Source organism: Siphateles boraxobius, unplaced genomic scaffold (genome assembly GCF_051911475.1).
Source record: "Siphateles boraxobius isolate OS27281-9 unplaced genomic scaffold, OSU_SipBor_1 3, whole genome shotgun sequence".
NCBI classification, from domain to species: Eukaryota; Metazoa; Chordata; class Actinopteri; order Cypriniformes; family Leuciscidae; genus Siphateles; species Siphateles boraxobius.
The window spans coordinates 11,515,278-11,533,658 of record NW_027508919.1 but is presented as its reverse complement, the minus strand read 5'-3'; the positions used below and the strand labels follow the sequence as shown (position 1 = coordinate 11,533,658).

Here is an 18,381-nt window from a genome sequence, read left to right as displayed (position 1 = left end):
ATTAGGAAGAGTGTGTCACATGTACTGTATGCTCTGTTTTTTTCTTCTGTTTTTCTGTTCTCCCTAATTACGTTATTTATCCCAGTGTATTTAATCCTTGAATTTCCTGTGTTTCTTTGTCTGGTATCGTCTATGTTAACATGGCTGAGTTTGTTAGTTCTCCTACGATCTCTTGAGTATTCCTTGTTTATTTTATTAAAGACTGTTTTTGTTATTAATGTTGTTAGTTGTGTGCTTCATACAGCAAACTGTGACAGAGAGGAGGAAATATATTTATCAGTATGAATCATTGTGCATTTCTGTAAAACCTTATTATAACATGAAATTACCCAGTGGTCATTAAAGCATTTGTACACGTAAAAAAAGTATCTGCATTAGATACCAAATACTGAACAAATTGGCAATTAGAAAATGCACACACAGATTACTGATAATGCTGATATGTGTATTTCTCAACTCAGTGTTTTCTAATGAAAATAATATTTACAAAATTAAATAAAGATATCTTTGCATTACTGCAAACTTTTTAATGTCTTAATAGTACAATAGTATAAAATAAATAGAACAATAAATAAGAGCATTTGTATAATCATGAAAATAAGATATTTTGAACATTCTGTCAAGACAAACAGTGACATTTAAGCAGGATGTGTATTGTGATTGTCAAAAAATTTGGTAAATAAACAGAAATTTGGTAACTAAACAGAAATTTGGTAAGTTTAGAGACAATCTGTTTCAATGTTTACATGGTACATTGACTGGTAGGCTACTGTTTTTATTATTGCTTGATCTTGTGATTTGATTAAATGTCGATTCATTTGGATAAATATTAAGTACAGTAGATACATGTTCATTTTTCCCAAGAAAAAAAAAACTCACCTAATGCTGTAAACATACAGAGAGCCCTGTCAGCTAGTATTATTATTAAAGGTTAAAAATAACAACTCAAATTAAATATAATTAGTTTTTTTTACTAGGCTATAATATCAACATTACAATATTTTAATGATATAAGTAAAAATATAACAAATAGGCCTATTTAATATAGTGTACATATTTAGCAAAATACTCCTCTCTCTATATAATTTGTCTAGCCAATTAACGTGCTATCCAATGGCTTTCCTGAGGTAACGTTATGTGACAGCCTATTGTTATCCAGCTGTTTTATTGACCTCTTTCCGCGGTTGAAAAACACTGATTGATGGATATTATGTATGACGCATAAGCATTTCGATACACTACTGTATCTTTCAACACGCCTATTGTTCATTCGTGTTTATTTACTAGTAGGTTAAGAGACGTTCGGTTCACGACCAGGATCTGTCACGTCACATTTACTTATTTCGTAATACAATTGACAGAATCTAAGAGCTGATGATTTGTTTCATATCAAAAACAACCTGCTCTGCTCTGCACAACATCTTTAAGTACATCTTCACTAACGTTTCCCCGGAATTTTTCCAAACACTTTGGAATTTTTTTCCTTCCCGAAAATCTAAAAGCCAAGGGGAGAAATGATGTGCTGACATACTTTAAAATATATTTCAGCATTTTGTTAATCAACGGCCTTCTATCCCTGACTGAGTAACTTTAACCCAATCCGACGCGGCTCTCCCGGTGTTAGTGTTATTCCACAAGATTTATGGATAAACTGTTTCATTTATAATTATTAGATTATTTTCACATTTCACTTACCCTGCTGTGCACGAACATAGCTGTTCCTCAATTTATGTGTTTCCCATCTGAATGGTCAGCGTATATGAGACGGCTGCTGCTTGCGCTGGGACTGACGTTATAAGCTTTAGCTTAAATTTTTATGGAATTATTCTCTAATCGGTTGCATATTATGTCGTGGATATATCCCTCGAATGAGTACTGCAGTCCCTTTTGTCTTGCTCTCTCAGATATGTTACATGTTCGCCAAAAATTACTAATTATCTCATTGGGAATGTCTGACACCTGTGCATACACACTGTAATAGAAGTGCCAGGCGCGAAAGCTTGACAGGCGTAGCAACAGTAACTAGGGAGGGCGGGGCTTAGAGAAGGGTCAATTGTATGGGGTTAGAATTCGGTCACAATTCTGCGCGCGCAAGATCACATTTTGAGCACACAAAAGGGCATTTCGTACGTGCGTGACCTGAGTTTTGCAGAGAAATGTTCGTCTTGCAGATAAGAAAATATTTTGAGCGAACGAAAATCAATTATGCCTTTAAAATAAGTATTTGGATGTGCGCAGACGTTCTCTTTCGCATGTGCAAAGTTTTACTTTCTTGCTCCTTTCATACCAGCCGTAAGTGCAGAGGGCTCGCTTGCTCAACATAACCCAGCGTTACAATATGCCTGTGGCGAGGGACGGCCGAGGGACGTGAGAGAACGGCGCGAGGCCGGTGGTGCGATTGCTAATGAGCAACACCTGTATAGCACACCGGTCTCACATCTCTCACGGAGGAGCGGAAGCATAAAGGGGGAGCGACGACATTAATGATTGAGAGAGGAACAGGCCTGATTTTAGTTGTTCTGGTTTTTGTATTTGTGTTTTATTTTAGCCAGCAGTCGTCCGCGAGGGGCTGCTGGCCGTTATGTTTATTTTGAGTAAACCAGCAGTCGTCCGCGAGGGGCTGCTGGCGGTATTGTAGTTTAAATATATTTTTTTAAATAAAGTTTGTTAAATGTTCGCCGGTTCCCGCCTCCTTCTTCCCTGAACATTGTTACACTGGTGCCGAAACCCGGGAAGAGAGAGGAACAGGCCTGATTTTAGTTGTTCTGGTTTTTGTATTTGTGTTTTATTTTAGCCAGCAGTCGTTCGCGAGGGGCTGCTGGCGGTATTTTAGTTTGTTTATTTTATTTTAAATAAAGTTTGTTAAATGTTCGCCGGTTCCCGCCTCCTTCTTCCCTGAACATTGTTACAATGCCATAATTCCAGCCAATCAGAGATGAGGCTGCTAAATTCTGATTGGCTGGCTTGAAAACCAATCACAAGACTCCCTGCATCACCAACTGTGGAAGAGGAAAAATAAATGGTGGAAGATGTTTATGTTTAATGGATTGAACACCTCAATTTAAGTTCAAGTCCACAAAAACATTCACAGCAGAGATTTTCTGTAAAAACAACTATCATACTAAAAAGATATTCTGTATTTTCTTATATAGGCCTACTAATTTAGGATGGATAGTGTTCACATCGGGATGCAGGCTTGTTCCTCTCACTGCAAAAAAAACCCAAAAAACAAGAAAGACATGTGGGTAACAATGCAAACATATATGCAAATATAACTGTAAGTGAAAGTCTTGGGTGTGTGACCCACAAGACTTCTACTATAATATAATTACTTGCATAATTAGATTTTAATTTTTTTGCAGTGAGGGGAACAAGCCTGCATCCCCATGTGCACTGCAGAGAGGGGGTACGCATGGATGTTAAAAGCCTCATGGGGTACAACACTCTAAAAAGTTTGAGAACCACTGGGTTAGAGAATAGAACAAAATCAACAATACAAATACCAAGGGCAGAAAGTAATATAGAGGTCACTTACAAAGTTAGGTTAAAGATACAAACAAAGAGGGATTCAAACAAACAACATATAATGAGGTAGAATTTACAGACTGTGAGCTGAAGAGTTTTATTCAGAGAAAAAAAATCTGTTTTTAAGAGGTTTTTGAATGAGAGAAGGGTGGATGCTTGACGGATGTCTTGAGGAAGAGCAACAATGCTAAAAGACCTGATAGCTCCCATATTTACCTATGTTACCCATAGTTACCTACTATTGAAACTGACTGAATATGGCACAGCCCTACCTAAAATATTTTTCACCAGCCACCACTGGTCCAGACATGCATTTATCGCGATTGTGATATGCTTTGACATTATTAATATAAAATACTTTCTTATAAAATAGGACTTACTTGATTTAATGATTTCAAGCAAATATCTGCTACTCAGATAACAATTTAAATGTCAGCTTGTTTCAGTATCTGTGGATTAAATTCAGAATGAAACTATTTTGTTTTTAAAGCAAGTTAAAGTAGCCTAATTTTTTTTTTAAGAACCAGTCTAACATGTCATTTCAAAAATCCTCAAGTTCTCAGGCAAACTATGGGATAGTTCAGATATTGGTCCATAAATCACCAGTCAGATGTTGCTCTAGCAATATGAGCTCTTTCATCTTCATACCCACTATTAATGTCTGCAATTGGTGTAATGTAAATCATTTTGAATGAGCGGGTCAATGCAAAGGCCAACACTTGGTGAGATTTATTTGTACTGCTTTGAGAGCCAACAGAACCCCTCTGTGCAAAAAACAACAACAAAACCCCCCAAAACAAAACAAAACAAAGATTTCGCTTGGAGATCAGTGGACTGTGAGGTAAAGGATTGTGTGTTTTGTTTCAGAACCAGTGACATTTTAGAACTCCATGGGAACGATAACCAGGCTGAACCGACTTATTATTTTGGCGGGGTTTGTGTGCAGGGGGTGAGCAAACACTGCTATATTGTTTCTTCTCTCCGGTTTCCACACTGTTTAAGACACAATACTGTGTTGACTTAACCCTGGACAGGAAACCAATTAACTGACTTTAACCTAAACTGTGCAGACAGAGCTGAGAGCACTACTTTGTTTGGGATGAATTTCTCTGGCTTGGCTCACAGGACTGCACAGAGAACCCTCTTACTCCCCTGAATCCACAGCAAACTGATCGTCAACACACACACACACACACACACACACACACACACACACACACACACACACACACACACACACACACACACACACACACACACACACACACACACACACACACACACACACACACACACACACACACACACACACACACACACACACACGTGTAGTGTTTCCATGTTTTATGGGGACTTTCCATAGACATAATAATTTTTATACTGTACAAACTGTATATTCTATTCCCTTACATTAACCCTACCCCTAAACCCTAACCATCACAGAAAACGTTCTGCATTTTTACATTTTCAAAAAACATCACTTAGTATGATTTATAAGCTGTTTCCTCATGGGGACCAAAAAATGTCCCCACACGAACAAGGATTTCAGATATATTGCCATCCTTATGGGGACATTTTATCCCCATAATGTAGGGTTTACCAGGCCCCACCCACACACACACACACACACACACACACACACACAAACACACACACACACACACACACACACACACACACACACACACACACACACACACACACACACACACACACACACACACACAGTGTGTGTACATGAACCGAGCACAACATCTTTAAGTACACGTTACTTATTCTGGGCAATCCCAAATCAACAAGCCACGAATCAACACTGTGGCAACAAATGGTTCTCACATAGGAAGGTGACGAAACTACTTAATAAAATGCCTTCTGAATTCTTTCCATAGTTCTGTTCAATCAGCGTCATCAGTGGTTGGTACAGCTAGTACTTCACTTAAGAAGAGAAAGTGAACCCTATATTACAGTTTTTTTCTATCGCTAAACGACATTGAGCACAACTGGAGCTACATGTGCAAAACTCTAACTACAGTCTGCACAGCAGCAGTTCATGTGGACCAAACTCTAGCTCGTTTTTCATTGCTTGAACACAGTTTTCAAAACTCTACACACTTATCCCATGACTTTAACCACAACCTGCACAACACTGTGGATTTACAGCACTTTGTTCAAATGCTAACACACTGCTGTCAAAACTGTGAACCACACATTCAAAACAGAATAGATTTCAGCCTTGTGCCTTTCAAACACTGCTGATTGCAATTTCAGCTGAAAGGCTAAGCAGGTGTCTTGTTTTAGACTTGTTAGTGAACACACACAAATATATATATATATATATATATATATATATAGGTAGAGCTCAGAAAGACTAATTTTTGAAATGGAACAAGGAAGACGGGTTCGTTGAGGGAGAAGGGTGGCAGGGAGAGGGCGGGTTCGTGGAGGGAGACAAAGAAGACAAAGAGCTGTTATTTCAGATGAAATAAGGGCTACACTTATAGACCATGTCGTGAACCATGGTCTCTCATTGAGAGAGGCAGGGTTGAGGGTGCAACCCAATCTGCAAAGATCTACAGTGGCATCTGTAATGCGAATTTTCCATCGTACAAACAGGTGACAGTTACATCCTTACAATAAATAAAAACATTACAGGAAATTATTTTGTATTGCAATTATAGAATATTTACACAGATATATACATACTGTAATGCAGATATATTTTTACAACAGGACCCAAAGGCTGCCCCCAACAGGAGGAAGAGCAAAAATATTTTCAGATGCGCAGGAAAATGCTATTGTTGACATGGTTGTTGTCAACAATGCAATAAAACTGCGGGAGATTCAAGATAGAGTGCTGGCTGATAATGATATATTTGAAAATGTTAATTCTGTCAGCACAACAACTATTGGTCGAGTCCTACAGAAACACCAAGTTAAAATGAAACAGTTATACACTGTACCGTTCGAGAGAAACAGTGAACGGGTAAAAGAGCAAAGATACCAATATGTCCAGGTAAGACGTCTGAGGTTACATACACAGCTATTACTGTAAAAATATTTACAGTAAAAAAAAAAACACTAGCATTACTACATTTACGTAAACTGTGCATTTACTGTTTTTCAGAGAGTAATGGAGGTGGAAGCACTGGAAACACCACATTCATTTGTATTTATCGATGAAGCTGGATTTAACCTTGCCAAAACACGGCGCAGAGGAAGGAATGTTATAGGTCAAAGGGCCACTGTGGAGGTTCCAGGCCAAAGGGGGGGAAATATCACCATGTGTGCTGCAATGGCCAATGATGGTTTGCTTCTCAACACACCACTCTTTGGCTCATACAACACAGAAAGGCTTATAGCTTTCCTAGAAGAGCTCTATGCTCAGCTAGTGCCAGCAGAACAAGGGGAGCCAGTAAGAAACCCCCAAGTTTTTGTCATAGTTTGCGATAACGTTGCTTTTCACCACTCTGCAGCTGTCACAGATTAGTTTGCAGCACATCGCAGATTTATGATTTTGTACCTGCCTGCATATTCACCCTTCCTCAACCCAATAGAGGAGTTTTTCTCTGCCTGGAGGTGGAAAGTGTTTGATCACCACCCACATGACCAAATGTCTCTTTTGGAAGCCATGCGTGCCGGATGTGAGGCCACGAGTCCAGAGGACTGCCAGGGATGGATAAGGCACTCCAGAAGGTTCTTCCCCAGGTGCATGGCAAGAGAGAACATTAGATGTGATGTTGACGAAAACCTGTGGCCTGATGCTAGAGAGAGGCAGGATTAGCCCCTCAATTATTTGTTAGAATTACAGTATGTACTTTTAGTTTCTACCTTTTTTCTCATTACTGTAATTCCGTAAATTACAGTACTACAGACTATTGAAGCAACCTGCTAATTTTCATTTACCTTAAAGAATTGTTATGTTCTAAAAATGTAAATAAATCATGTGAAAGAATGTCACTCTTTTCTTTGAAGAAAATATGACTTTGTATGAAGTCACTGAAATTGTTCAAACTGTAAAGATGAAAAGTTTGTATTTTCTGTATTGGTGTTTGATGCTAGTGTTTTTACTCTCAGTGTGTTCTGAGTGACAGTGTGTGTTATCTCAGTGAGGGTTGTGCATAGTGTTTGGCTCACTGAGCCTGTTTTGAGCCATGTGTTAAGAGTTGTGTTGCTTGGAATGAGTTTTGCAGGTGATGTGAACTGTTTAGCTCAGGTGACTGTTGGAAGTGCAGACTGTAGTTAGAGTTTTGCACATATAGCTCCAGTTGAGCTAAATGTCGTTTAGCAATCGAAAAAAACTGTATACAATGTTACTTTCCCCCCTCCACGACACATAATTCAAAGCCTACAGCATACAGTCTCACTATGATTCTGGTACCAGTTTGGATACAACATATACTGTTTGGTGGTATTGTAAAATAAGCAATAAATAGTAAAAATCTTCTTTTTATATGTTATACATTTCCTTGTAAACAAAAAGAAAAACACCCTTTTCTTTTAAGTGCATAAAATCTATGAAATAAAAATTGTCAGATAAATCCCATACTTCAAATACACTACCAGTCATAAGTTTAAGCACATAATATGATTGAAATGTTCCCCATGATCTTAAACTATGTTGATGTAAATAAAATAATTTCTACATATGCTTTTAATTTCTTTAAAAACATATGTAATAATAATAATAATAATAACAATACAACCTTTAAAGTTTGGGGTCAGTAATTTTTAATGTTTTTGAAAAAAGTCTCTTATGCTCACCAAAGCTGCATTTATTTTTTTATTTAAAATATAGCAACATTTTTTTTTTAAATTACAATAAATTTATTGTTAATTTAAACTAACTGCTTTCTATTTTAAAATGTAATTTATTCCTGTGATGACAAAACTGAATGTTCAGCATCATTACTCCAGTCTTCAGTGTTACATGATTATTTAAAACATTCTTAATGGCCCCAGACTTTTGAATGGTAGTCTATTTTCACATTACTGAACACGACGATGAAAGGTTGGTGTCTCTTCAGCTAGGAAAGCCTCCAAGCTCTCTGTTTTTCTTTAGTTCATGCTGTCCCAAGGCTGTGTGTGTAGCTGCTGTGGAGACTGCACTGCACCTTTGTCCCTGCTAACCCCTATATGCCAAGCACAGGCCTTGCATGTTCAACACAGACATTCAAGCCAAAGCTAGCAGAAGTGTTTTCACCAGCCTTCAGTCCATTGTTACCTTTGGCCCTGGGGTGTAGGAGCAAAAGTAAGCCATTCACACTATTCAGCACCAGCAGAGTGGAATCAGAGGAGCTTTATGTGGGCTAAAGTGGTCTTACTGAGAGCCCAACTCCAGACTCTAGTTCTCTGGATTGTGAACGGCGAGTTCTCTAAACAGGTGTCCAAAAAGACAGATGTCTCCCTGACACAGCATTCTAGAGCTGTATGGCATTGTGAGTATTACTGTACATGTTTCTAATGGAGTGAATTCACGGTTCACTTACTCTCAGTGATGTTTTTGCACTGGTGAGGCAAAAAAAAAAATTGGCAAAGGAGCTCTGAAGCTCTGAAGGACAGGCAGCTCCTTTTGCTCTGCAGCCCTTTAGAGATACATATAGAGAGGGGGTGCCCAAAGAAGGTGGGCTTAGTCAAGGTCCAAAGGCAGCTCCACAGCTCAGCTTACAAATGATCTTCATGAGGACTCAGTGTTAATAAGGCTCACATATTATTTTTTCCAACTGGGATGAAGTTGAAAGCAACACCTTCAAAAAGGCTCATTCTCCATTCATACCTGTGTGCAAACATACATTCCTGTAGATCTGTCATATAGAGCTCCACATGCTTAAAAAAAAATCAAAGCAAAACAAACATTGAATAGAAAGCAGGGTGAAACATTTCTAGTGATTTTGACCAACAAGGGCGATATCTAAATACAATAAACATCAAAGGAAAAAACAGTCCTGTTACCGTTTTTCTATCAAGGTTGTAATGAAGATTGAAGTTGGTGTAGAAACTCACTGAGTCGTTTGACTGAGAGGGATGCTGTGTTTTTAAGGTAATAGCCTATCACTAACTGAAACCATGTCTGTTCCAGTAAATCAAAAGAAAACACAGCCAATGCCGTTTACCATAGTCAGATTATAATACTAGAAATGGAAGAGGTATGAACTGGTATTTTTTTTAAGTACAATAACACTTTGGAGTGCTTTCCAGCCCTTTTGAGTTCTTTCCAATAATTTTGTTCTTGATGAAAACATTACCGAGTTCTAATCTTCCTTGAAAGAAGCGCGGTTATGTGTTTTCATGTATTCAAATGTATTAAAAAATACTGGAGAGAGATGAGAGGGAAACACAAAGGAATAGACAGCTGTTATAAAAGCAAGTGCTTATTCCTGCCAATAAAAAAAAAAAAAAAAATGAAATCAGATGGGTAATGTAGATAAGCTTTCATGCTTTTAAACAATATGATTTGTTAGCTTTACAAATACACCTCATTTCCATCTGTATATTTGGCATGACATATCTCTATAAGTGCTGACTGGAGGCAAATTAGAGACTGTTGGTACATTCACAGCAGGCAAAGACATAGAGAAGCAAAAGGAGAAAGGGTAATTATAAGTCTCCTTGTGTCTTTTATAGAGCCATAAGTGGTTTGGTGCAACAGTCATATGGCGACTCGGGAGGAAATTGGCCAAACCTAATATGCCTGTGTTCTTTTCTTCTGTTGTGAGTGGAGTGGGCCCGGAGCATCCTACAGAGCGCCCGGCCCAGCCTCTGGCCCCTCTAATGAGGTGGATGAAAGGCCCTTTAATGTGGCTCTCTGATGAAGGTGGGTAATTTGCATCCCTTTAGTTTAATTAAAACCTTTGCTACCCCTGCAGCTCAAAGAAGGCTCAGTTGTGTGCCATGAAACCAAAGCCATGATGTGATTAGGTTCTGGTTTGAATTGCACATAGAAGAAAAAACAGGGTGGCCATGAGATGCATCAGGGAAATACCAGGGTCAAAATATTTAGTGTATTTACTGGATGCTATAATTTGAAAAAGTGGGGTCTAAAATTGTATATATATTGGAGAAGGCTGAGGAAGATGTGGAACAGACATGAGGGAGGAGCCAAGTTGGAGCCCTGACGGACGTCTTAGGGGGAACCTTGGGGCCGACCAATGGAAATGGTGCTGTCAACCTTGGAGATTCCTGCGGAATTGAAGGGTCCAGTGTAGGGCTGGGACAACGCGTCGATGTCATCGATTACGTTGACGCAAAAAATACGTTGACGCAAAATATGCGTGTCGATTCGTCAGAAGTGCAAGGAGGCACGCACTCGTTCCTCTAAAGTACACACACACACACACACACACACACACACACACACACACACACACACACACACACACACACACACACACACACACACACACACACACACACACACACACACACACACACACACACACCCCACAGAAAAATGTGCGTCAGTATCGAGTTCTCTTTCGGGCTTGAACGAACCATACACACAAATTATGCCAAACTGTCCGTTTTGTCGAGTGTCCTCATAAGAGCAGTCTTAAATGAGTAAAATAAAGTATTTTATTTTAAAGAGTAAATTACTCACTCAGACCCGGTCATGAATGCACTCCGCTGTCTTTTAACACATCTCCGGCGAACTGCTTCTTCGCTCAAAAGGAAAAAATGTCACGAAGCGCAGTGAAATGCAGCGACCTATGTGCCGTTTCCTGATGGATCGAGGTTGTTCATTTTATACGTGCAATTCACAAGAGCTCAGTGCGAGACTGCTGCAAGTATGCGCCTATAGTTATTGTCGTGGAAAATACATATAGAGGACACTGACAACGAGCTAACAGACAGGACCAAGAAGGTAACATTTAGTAAAGTCTCAACTTTCAGATGCATCGAAAAATAATCGCTAGATTAATCGTTTAAAAAATAATCATTTATCCCAGCCCTAGTCCAGTGCGACATCATGGGCAAGGACGTCCCAGACGATGCCGCCGGCTTGAGTGGATGAGGCAAGGACTAAGGTGCAACCAGAAGGAAGGAGGAGCCCTGTAGATACTGCAGTGAAACCTGCGGTAATGAGGAGTAAGGACTAGGGAGCCCGGTGGAGCTCTTAGTGATGGCGGACCACGGTGGAGCTGAGGGAGTGTAGAGCCTAGGCAGAGCCCGTAGGTCTGACAGGCCGAGGTGGAGTAATGGGACTGGAGGCTGGGGGTGAAGATAGGGTATCCAACTCAAAGCGTTGCGTTGGTGGTGAGGTGATGCTGACGAGCTGGAATGAGTCAGTGGTGCTGGAAGAGCAGAGGACCTGCGAGGCACCAGTAGGGCAGGTAATCATAGGAAATTAGACAGGCCTGTGGTGAAGGTTTTGACATTGGGGTTGGCAGGACATTTGGTGGCACTGGGTCATCGATGATGCAGAGTGTGGTGGGCTGGGAATGGACGTGCTCAGGGGTGAGGACATGGATGGGAGCTGGCCCAGTGGAAAAATTGATAAGCCAGCGCTCCTCTACTGACTCAACGGTGGACTTTCTTACTGGTGCTAACTCCTCAGTAGACCCATCAATGGGCTCCATTCTTGGGACGGATGAGGCGAATGTCTCTGGCACCGGGGTGGACACTGTGGCTGGGTCTGTCTCCGAGGATGGAGGGGGCTTAAGCTCTTGGTCTGAGGCAGGCTCGGGCTCTGGTTCCATGGCGGGAATTGGCTTTGTCTCTGGGTCGGTCGTGGGGGATCTCTCTGCTTTACTGGGACACTCCGGGCTGGGATGATGTGTCCTTTCTTGAGTAGTCAGAGAGATGGCTGCTGAAGGTGTTGATAGTCTTGGGGAGTCGGATTTAATGGTGTCGTCATCATCCCACGTTGAGGGAGGATATGCACACCCATAAGGCATAATCAATGAACTCTATGAAAGGACGGTGATCCTCCCCCAATAGCAGCATCTGGCCCATCCAGGGTCTAGAGGAGATGTTTCAAAGTTTTGTCGTTCCAGTGCGCCTTGTGGTTATGCTCCAGGAACTCCTCTCCAGTGGATTTAGAACTTTAGACTCCACTTTAGGCATGAACAGCTAAAAATGTTTCATCCAAGTAAAGGAATGATGAAATACGATAAATATTATTATATCAAATTATATAATACTGAGCACCACTCTGCATCATGGATGACCCAGTGCCACCGAATGTCCTGCCCACCCCAATGTCACCATCCTCACCACAAGCCTAAAATTATATTAACAATAAATGTTTTCTGGCTTTCTGCTGTTGAAGATACAGACTGTCGTTACAAAAACATACTCCAAACCTTTGTCCAGTATAGTGTATGTGTCTGATTGCCCTTACAAAATATTATAACTTTAAAAAGGTGCTCCTTAAAAAGTTGGAATTTAATTCTGATTTCCACTTTTCAATAATCAATTAAAGGATCACTTCTTGAAAGGATGATTTTAAAAAAAAATATTATTTATAGATTTTTATAATTACCTAAATTATAAATGAAGTCATGTTTTTGTAGACAAATGTATATAAAACAAATGGCACCCGTTTTGCAAAAAGACTATTAGTATCTAAAGAATAGACCGGAATACAGTAGTATTTATGTGTTTGATGTCAAACACATCCCAAAAACCGTCACAAGCACTGGAAAATGCTCTTAAAGCACCCCTTTGATCATGGGTCACTTTAATACTGATGTAATTCCTAATTATGATTACTTGTAATGTGACACGGAGCTTCACAACTTGAGCTCTCAAGAGTGTGTTTGTTTAATTTCTTTCATTGTAGGGAAATAAGCTTGGGCAAGTTCAAAGCACAAACACATATGGACACAAATGAATTCATGCTTGTGAATAGCAGAAGAAAAGACATGAAAAAAGGGAAAGATGAAAGGATGCTTGATGGAATTGAAACCAGTCTGGACTCACATGAAATTAAGCTGAACAGAGAGAGACATACAGAGTTTGTAAGACATATATAAAAGGCATATAAGAGTGAGTTCAGGCTGGGAAGTGAGAAGCATAACTGATAAAAAAAAAAAAAACTCTGTAACTGCAGCAGAAGGGCAGAAAAAACTATTTTAATTACATGTAGGCTGAGGAAATGGTTTCTGCTGATTTAATGATAAAATACAATTCTGATATTATAATAATGATCAAATTCCATCATTCCTTTACTTACAAAATTTTGTTTTTTAGATGATCAGTTCACGCTTACATATAATCCAAAGTTCTAAGCTGTATACAATAAAATTGGGTAACACTTTATTTTACAGTGTCCTTGTTACATGCAATTACCACAGTAATAACAATAAATTATGCCTAATTACATGCAATTAACCCTCAACCAAATCCTAATCCTACCCTAACCCTATAGTAAGTACATGTAGTTAATTAATATTACACTGTACTTAAATATTTAATTACACTGTAACAATGACACATTAAAATAAAGTGTAACCCATTGTATACATTATTCAAAAGTTTGGTGTCTATGTAAAATATTTTATTTGAAATCTCTAATGCTCATCAAGGCTGCATTTGTTTGATAAAAAATACAGTAACATATATAATATTGCGAAATATTACAACTTAAAATAATCAAAATATTTAACTAGAATATTTTTTATAAACTGACCCAGTTCATGGTTCTTCCCCCTTGGACTGTTTAAATTGGAAAGAAGCATTTCCCAAAAGAGGAGCTGTCGTGGAGAATAGGTGTAAATCAGACTAAACATAAATACTGCAGCAGTGAGGCTGTTCTGCTCTCAGGCCAGCCAAAGCAAACGAGTAAACGCATGTCTATTGGAATGGAAAAGAGCTTCTGTAGTTTAGCAGTGGGAAAGGTTATGAGCAAATTATCTTGAATGAATGAACGTCAGTGCTGTAAGTCCCACTCAAGCCAAACCTGGTCAAGGTAACATGACCCAAAGACTGGAAGGCATATCCTTGCTGTCCCAAACTTTCTGCCCCTCCCGTATCCCACCTACCACGTTCCTCCGCAGTCTTGGGTTGGCTTACGAGTGTAATTTTGATACAATTATCCATTTAGGTGAGGAGGACGCTGGCTAAACTACAACACATGTAACCCGTAGCCTGCAAACAAAGAACAAAAGGCCACTGCTGGAAGCTCTCCACCAGTCCCCTCATAAAACAGGCAGCCCAAACCACCGTCTGAGTAGAAGCCACACTCTCTCCCCACTGCGTCCGTATACAGTATGGCCTCCTATACGATATAAGTGAGAAAATCAGGCAAGAGGGATTCAAAGCCAGGGAACCAGGACTCTACAACAGCGCAATTGTGTGTAGACTCAGTTACTGTTGGAGGCAAACTTGAGATCTTCAAATCCACTCACGGAGACAAATATCCAACATTAATTTAAACTCTCACAATATAGACAATTAGGTTGTGGAGAAAAGCCTCAGATCCCTCGCCCTGGACTCCTGCAAAGCAGCGCTGGGAGAAAACAATGCTGGGAGTGTGTGTTGCACTTTAGAAACAGCAGGGGTGCAGGGTCTGGGACCACCGCGGGGGAAAGAGGGAGAGGCCCAGGAGCTGTGGGACATTTTAAAGTACAGCGCTTTATGACACGGAGACTGATTTATTTGACTCCATGACACGCCATTGAATGTGGGAATGGTCAGCGTGAGATGATGGTGAAGCATTTCTTCAACGGCGTCCAACACCCTCTGGTAAACAACACCTTTACTCTGACCTTAAAACCCAATATGCCATTCTTACAAACCCACATTCCCAGAGTTCTTCGAGCCAGATTGCAAAAAAGTACTGAATATGTGAGCAACATTGGAAAGCAAGTTAACGATCCTATTAAAATGCCTTAAAGCTGTAAAGCTGCGCTAATCTCTGTCTATATTTAAAACTTGAGTTGTTGTTCTCATGTACAATTGCAGACAAGATTTTGAAAAAAATGTGTTTCTATTTACACATGTGTAAAGCACAAAGACTTTTTGGTGACTGTGGTCAGGAAGAACTGAAATCTTAAATTATAGCCGTTACCTCAGCTTAGGTTTATTGCCAACTGATTACACCAAGCCATCAGCTGTCTGGTTTGATAGGGGCACAATATCAACTAAAAGCTAAAATTACACTTTCATGAGGAATTATGTGGGGTATAGATTGCACAGACATTAAAATATGAGGGCACTGTCCTGCCCATGCTTGCAGTGAGTGCAAATCCTGGTGCAGATTAGATCCGCTCTGATGACAACAGGTGCTATTTAATGTCACTAAATTCCTCAGTCCTGATACAATCAGCCCAGGCTGGAGTTTCCCTGTTGTGTTTTTGGTGAACAGCACATTAATCTACATTACAGTTTGTGCCCGTTTCTTGAACACTATAGACACATGCTTAAACCAAAGTAACATAACTTGAAGTTGTTGTTACTATACCATAAACAAAGTGCAACCATACCTTAAACAAGAGTGCTGCTTTGCACTTTAGTTGCAATTCTGTTACACACTTGCTCCTTTCTGCAACACACTTGCTCAGACACTACACACTATTTCATACATAAGACACTTAGTTCAAAAATGAAATCTCAGGGTACCATTGAGAAAACACATCTATTCAAATTACAACACACATTGGTTAATTGAAAAGACGTAGACACACACCTGAAAATATTTGCTAACAAAACTGAACACCAATCAGCCAGCTACAAAAAAGGCCTCAGTTAAGCCATTTTGAGAACTTTGCAAGCATGGAGGCAGGGAAAGCTAGAGGAAAAGGAAGACAGAGAGAGAGGAGGATGTGGTCGAAGAGGCCAAACAAGGACCATTATTTTGGATGCCATAAGAGAAACTTTGGTGGACCATGTCATAAACCATGGCCTGACTATGAGGGAAGCTGGGCAGAGTCCACCCTAATCTAAGCCGTTTCACAGTTTCATCTATAATAAGGACATTCTGACTGGAAAACAGGTATGTCTTCAACTCTCTACTCTACTCAGACTTTATCTACAGTATTTACAGTACTGTACCATATCACGTTACCGTATCACATGTATTGTATTGCAGGGTGGCTAATGCTCCTTTTCCAACAAAAGTGGTAGCTTTGTGAAACATACCGTGACAACGTCGTGTTGAGATGTTTCAGGACTGTGTATGGTAAATACAGTAAAGTTCAGTATACACAGTACTGTAAAAAAAGAAGCAAACGAGAACAATTTGTGGTTACATTTTTCTACAGAATTGCTAGAAGACCTACTGGGGGTGGACGCCAACGCCTCTTCACCCAACAGCAGGAACTTGCCATAGTGAACCTAGTCAGAGCAAACAATGCAATCCGTCTCCACCAGCTACAGCAACAAATACATGCAGATAGGCAAGTATTCAACAACATAAATCGAGTAAGCATTACCACTATCAGACGCATCTTGGTAAAGCACTACATGACCATGAAGTAATTGTACAGGGTCCCATTTTAGAAGAACACTGTCAGGGTCAAAGAACTTTGACATGAATATGTACCAGCAAGTGTTTCAGTCCTTTATATTTACAGTACAGAATGGGTGCAGTCCAATAACAGATGAATATGTACCACTGGATTAGTACCACATAGATACATTCAGAAAGCTATACAGGTACCTGTGTAGTGGGGTGGGTCGGTTCTGTATGTGTAGTAGTGTTGGTGTGTGCTTTGAGTAAAGCCATCCACAATATGTATTTTTTTTGTTACAGAGAATCTTGGACATGGATGGAGCTGCCCAGCCGCATGAATGTATTTACATTTACAAGGCTGGATTCAACCTTATCAAAAACAGACGACGGGGACGTAATATAATTGGCCAAAGGGAAATTGTGCACATCCCGGGGCAGCGGGCAAAAAAATCGAAACATTGAGAAAATCGCCTTTAAAGTTGTCCATTTATGTTCGCGATTGTGCTGCATTCACTCACAAAAATAAATGTTTTATACATTTACGGTAGGAAATTTAAAAAATATCTTCATGGAACATGATCTTTACTTAATATCCTATGATTTTTGGCATAAAAGAAAAATTGATAATTTTGACCCATACAATGTATTGTTGGCTATTCCCACAAATATACCTGTGCTACTTAAGACTGGTTTTGTGATCCAGGGTCATAATTGTGTTTTTCTGTGTTTACAGTAGTGTATTGTTTGTTGTATTTTTGATTTAACTGAATTAACTCTACTGTAAAATATACTACTTTAATGTAATGATTTTGAATTCAGTGTTTAATTTTTTGGTTGTTGTGAAACCATACCCTCTGTGGAACTGAATAAAAACAGTGAAAACAAAAGACTGCAGTGTTTTATATAAAGTAGACTAGTGTGTTGCTGCTGATCTGAAAGTGTATTCATATGATGCAAGTGGGTATCAAAATGTGACATTTTGACAAAGGATTGTTAGGTTTTGCAAAATGTGTTCAAGCAATGGGCAAAAACTGTAAGTAGCTGCTTCACATGAGGATCTCTGAAAAAACACCTGCCAGGGTGTAATTTGTAATTTCATGTAATTTCTATAATTTATAATATTCTGAAAAGAGTAGTGATAATGATTTAGTACCTATGCACAGCAACCAATTAATTGATTCTCATTAATGTCCTTCACAACTGCACACAAGAGCTCAATAAATAGCAAACATTTATTTTGCTTGAAAGAATACTAGTTTAATAAATGCTTTTGAAAATTAAAAATGATTTTTTTAACTTACCTTAACGTTGTTCTAAACCTGTATGTCTTTCTGCTGTGGAACACAAAAATCTTATTTTGTGTTCCACAGAAGAAAAACAATTGATACAGGTTTGAAACAACATGAGGGTGACTTAAAAATTAAAAGAAAACTATACCTTAAACTCTTCTCAGGCAGGGCCCACTA

At 39.3% G+C, this 18,381-nt stretch overlaps 1 protein-coding gene and 1 long non-coding RNA gene across 2 annotated transcripts in view; one reads left to right on the top strand and one right to left on the bottom strand.

Annotated features, from left to right (window-relative positions):
- Positions 1–18,381, bottom strand: part of fgfrl1b (fibroblast growth factor receptor like 1b) — a 43,176-nt gene that overhangs the window by 6,730 nt on the left and 18,065 nt on the right. The gene's annotated exons all lie outside the window — the stretch shown is intronic.
- Positions 6,248–7,474, top strand: LOC143756941 (uncharacterized). The gene is made up of 2 exons (XR_013210356.1): positions 6,248–6,538; positions 6,650–7,474. It is a non-coding gene; the product is annotated as an uncharacterized LOC143756941 (long non-coding RNA).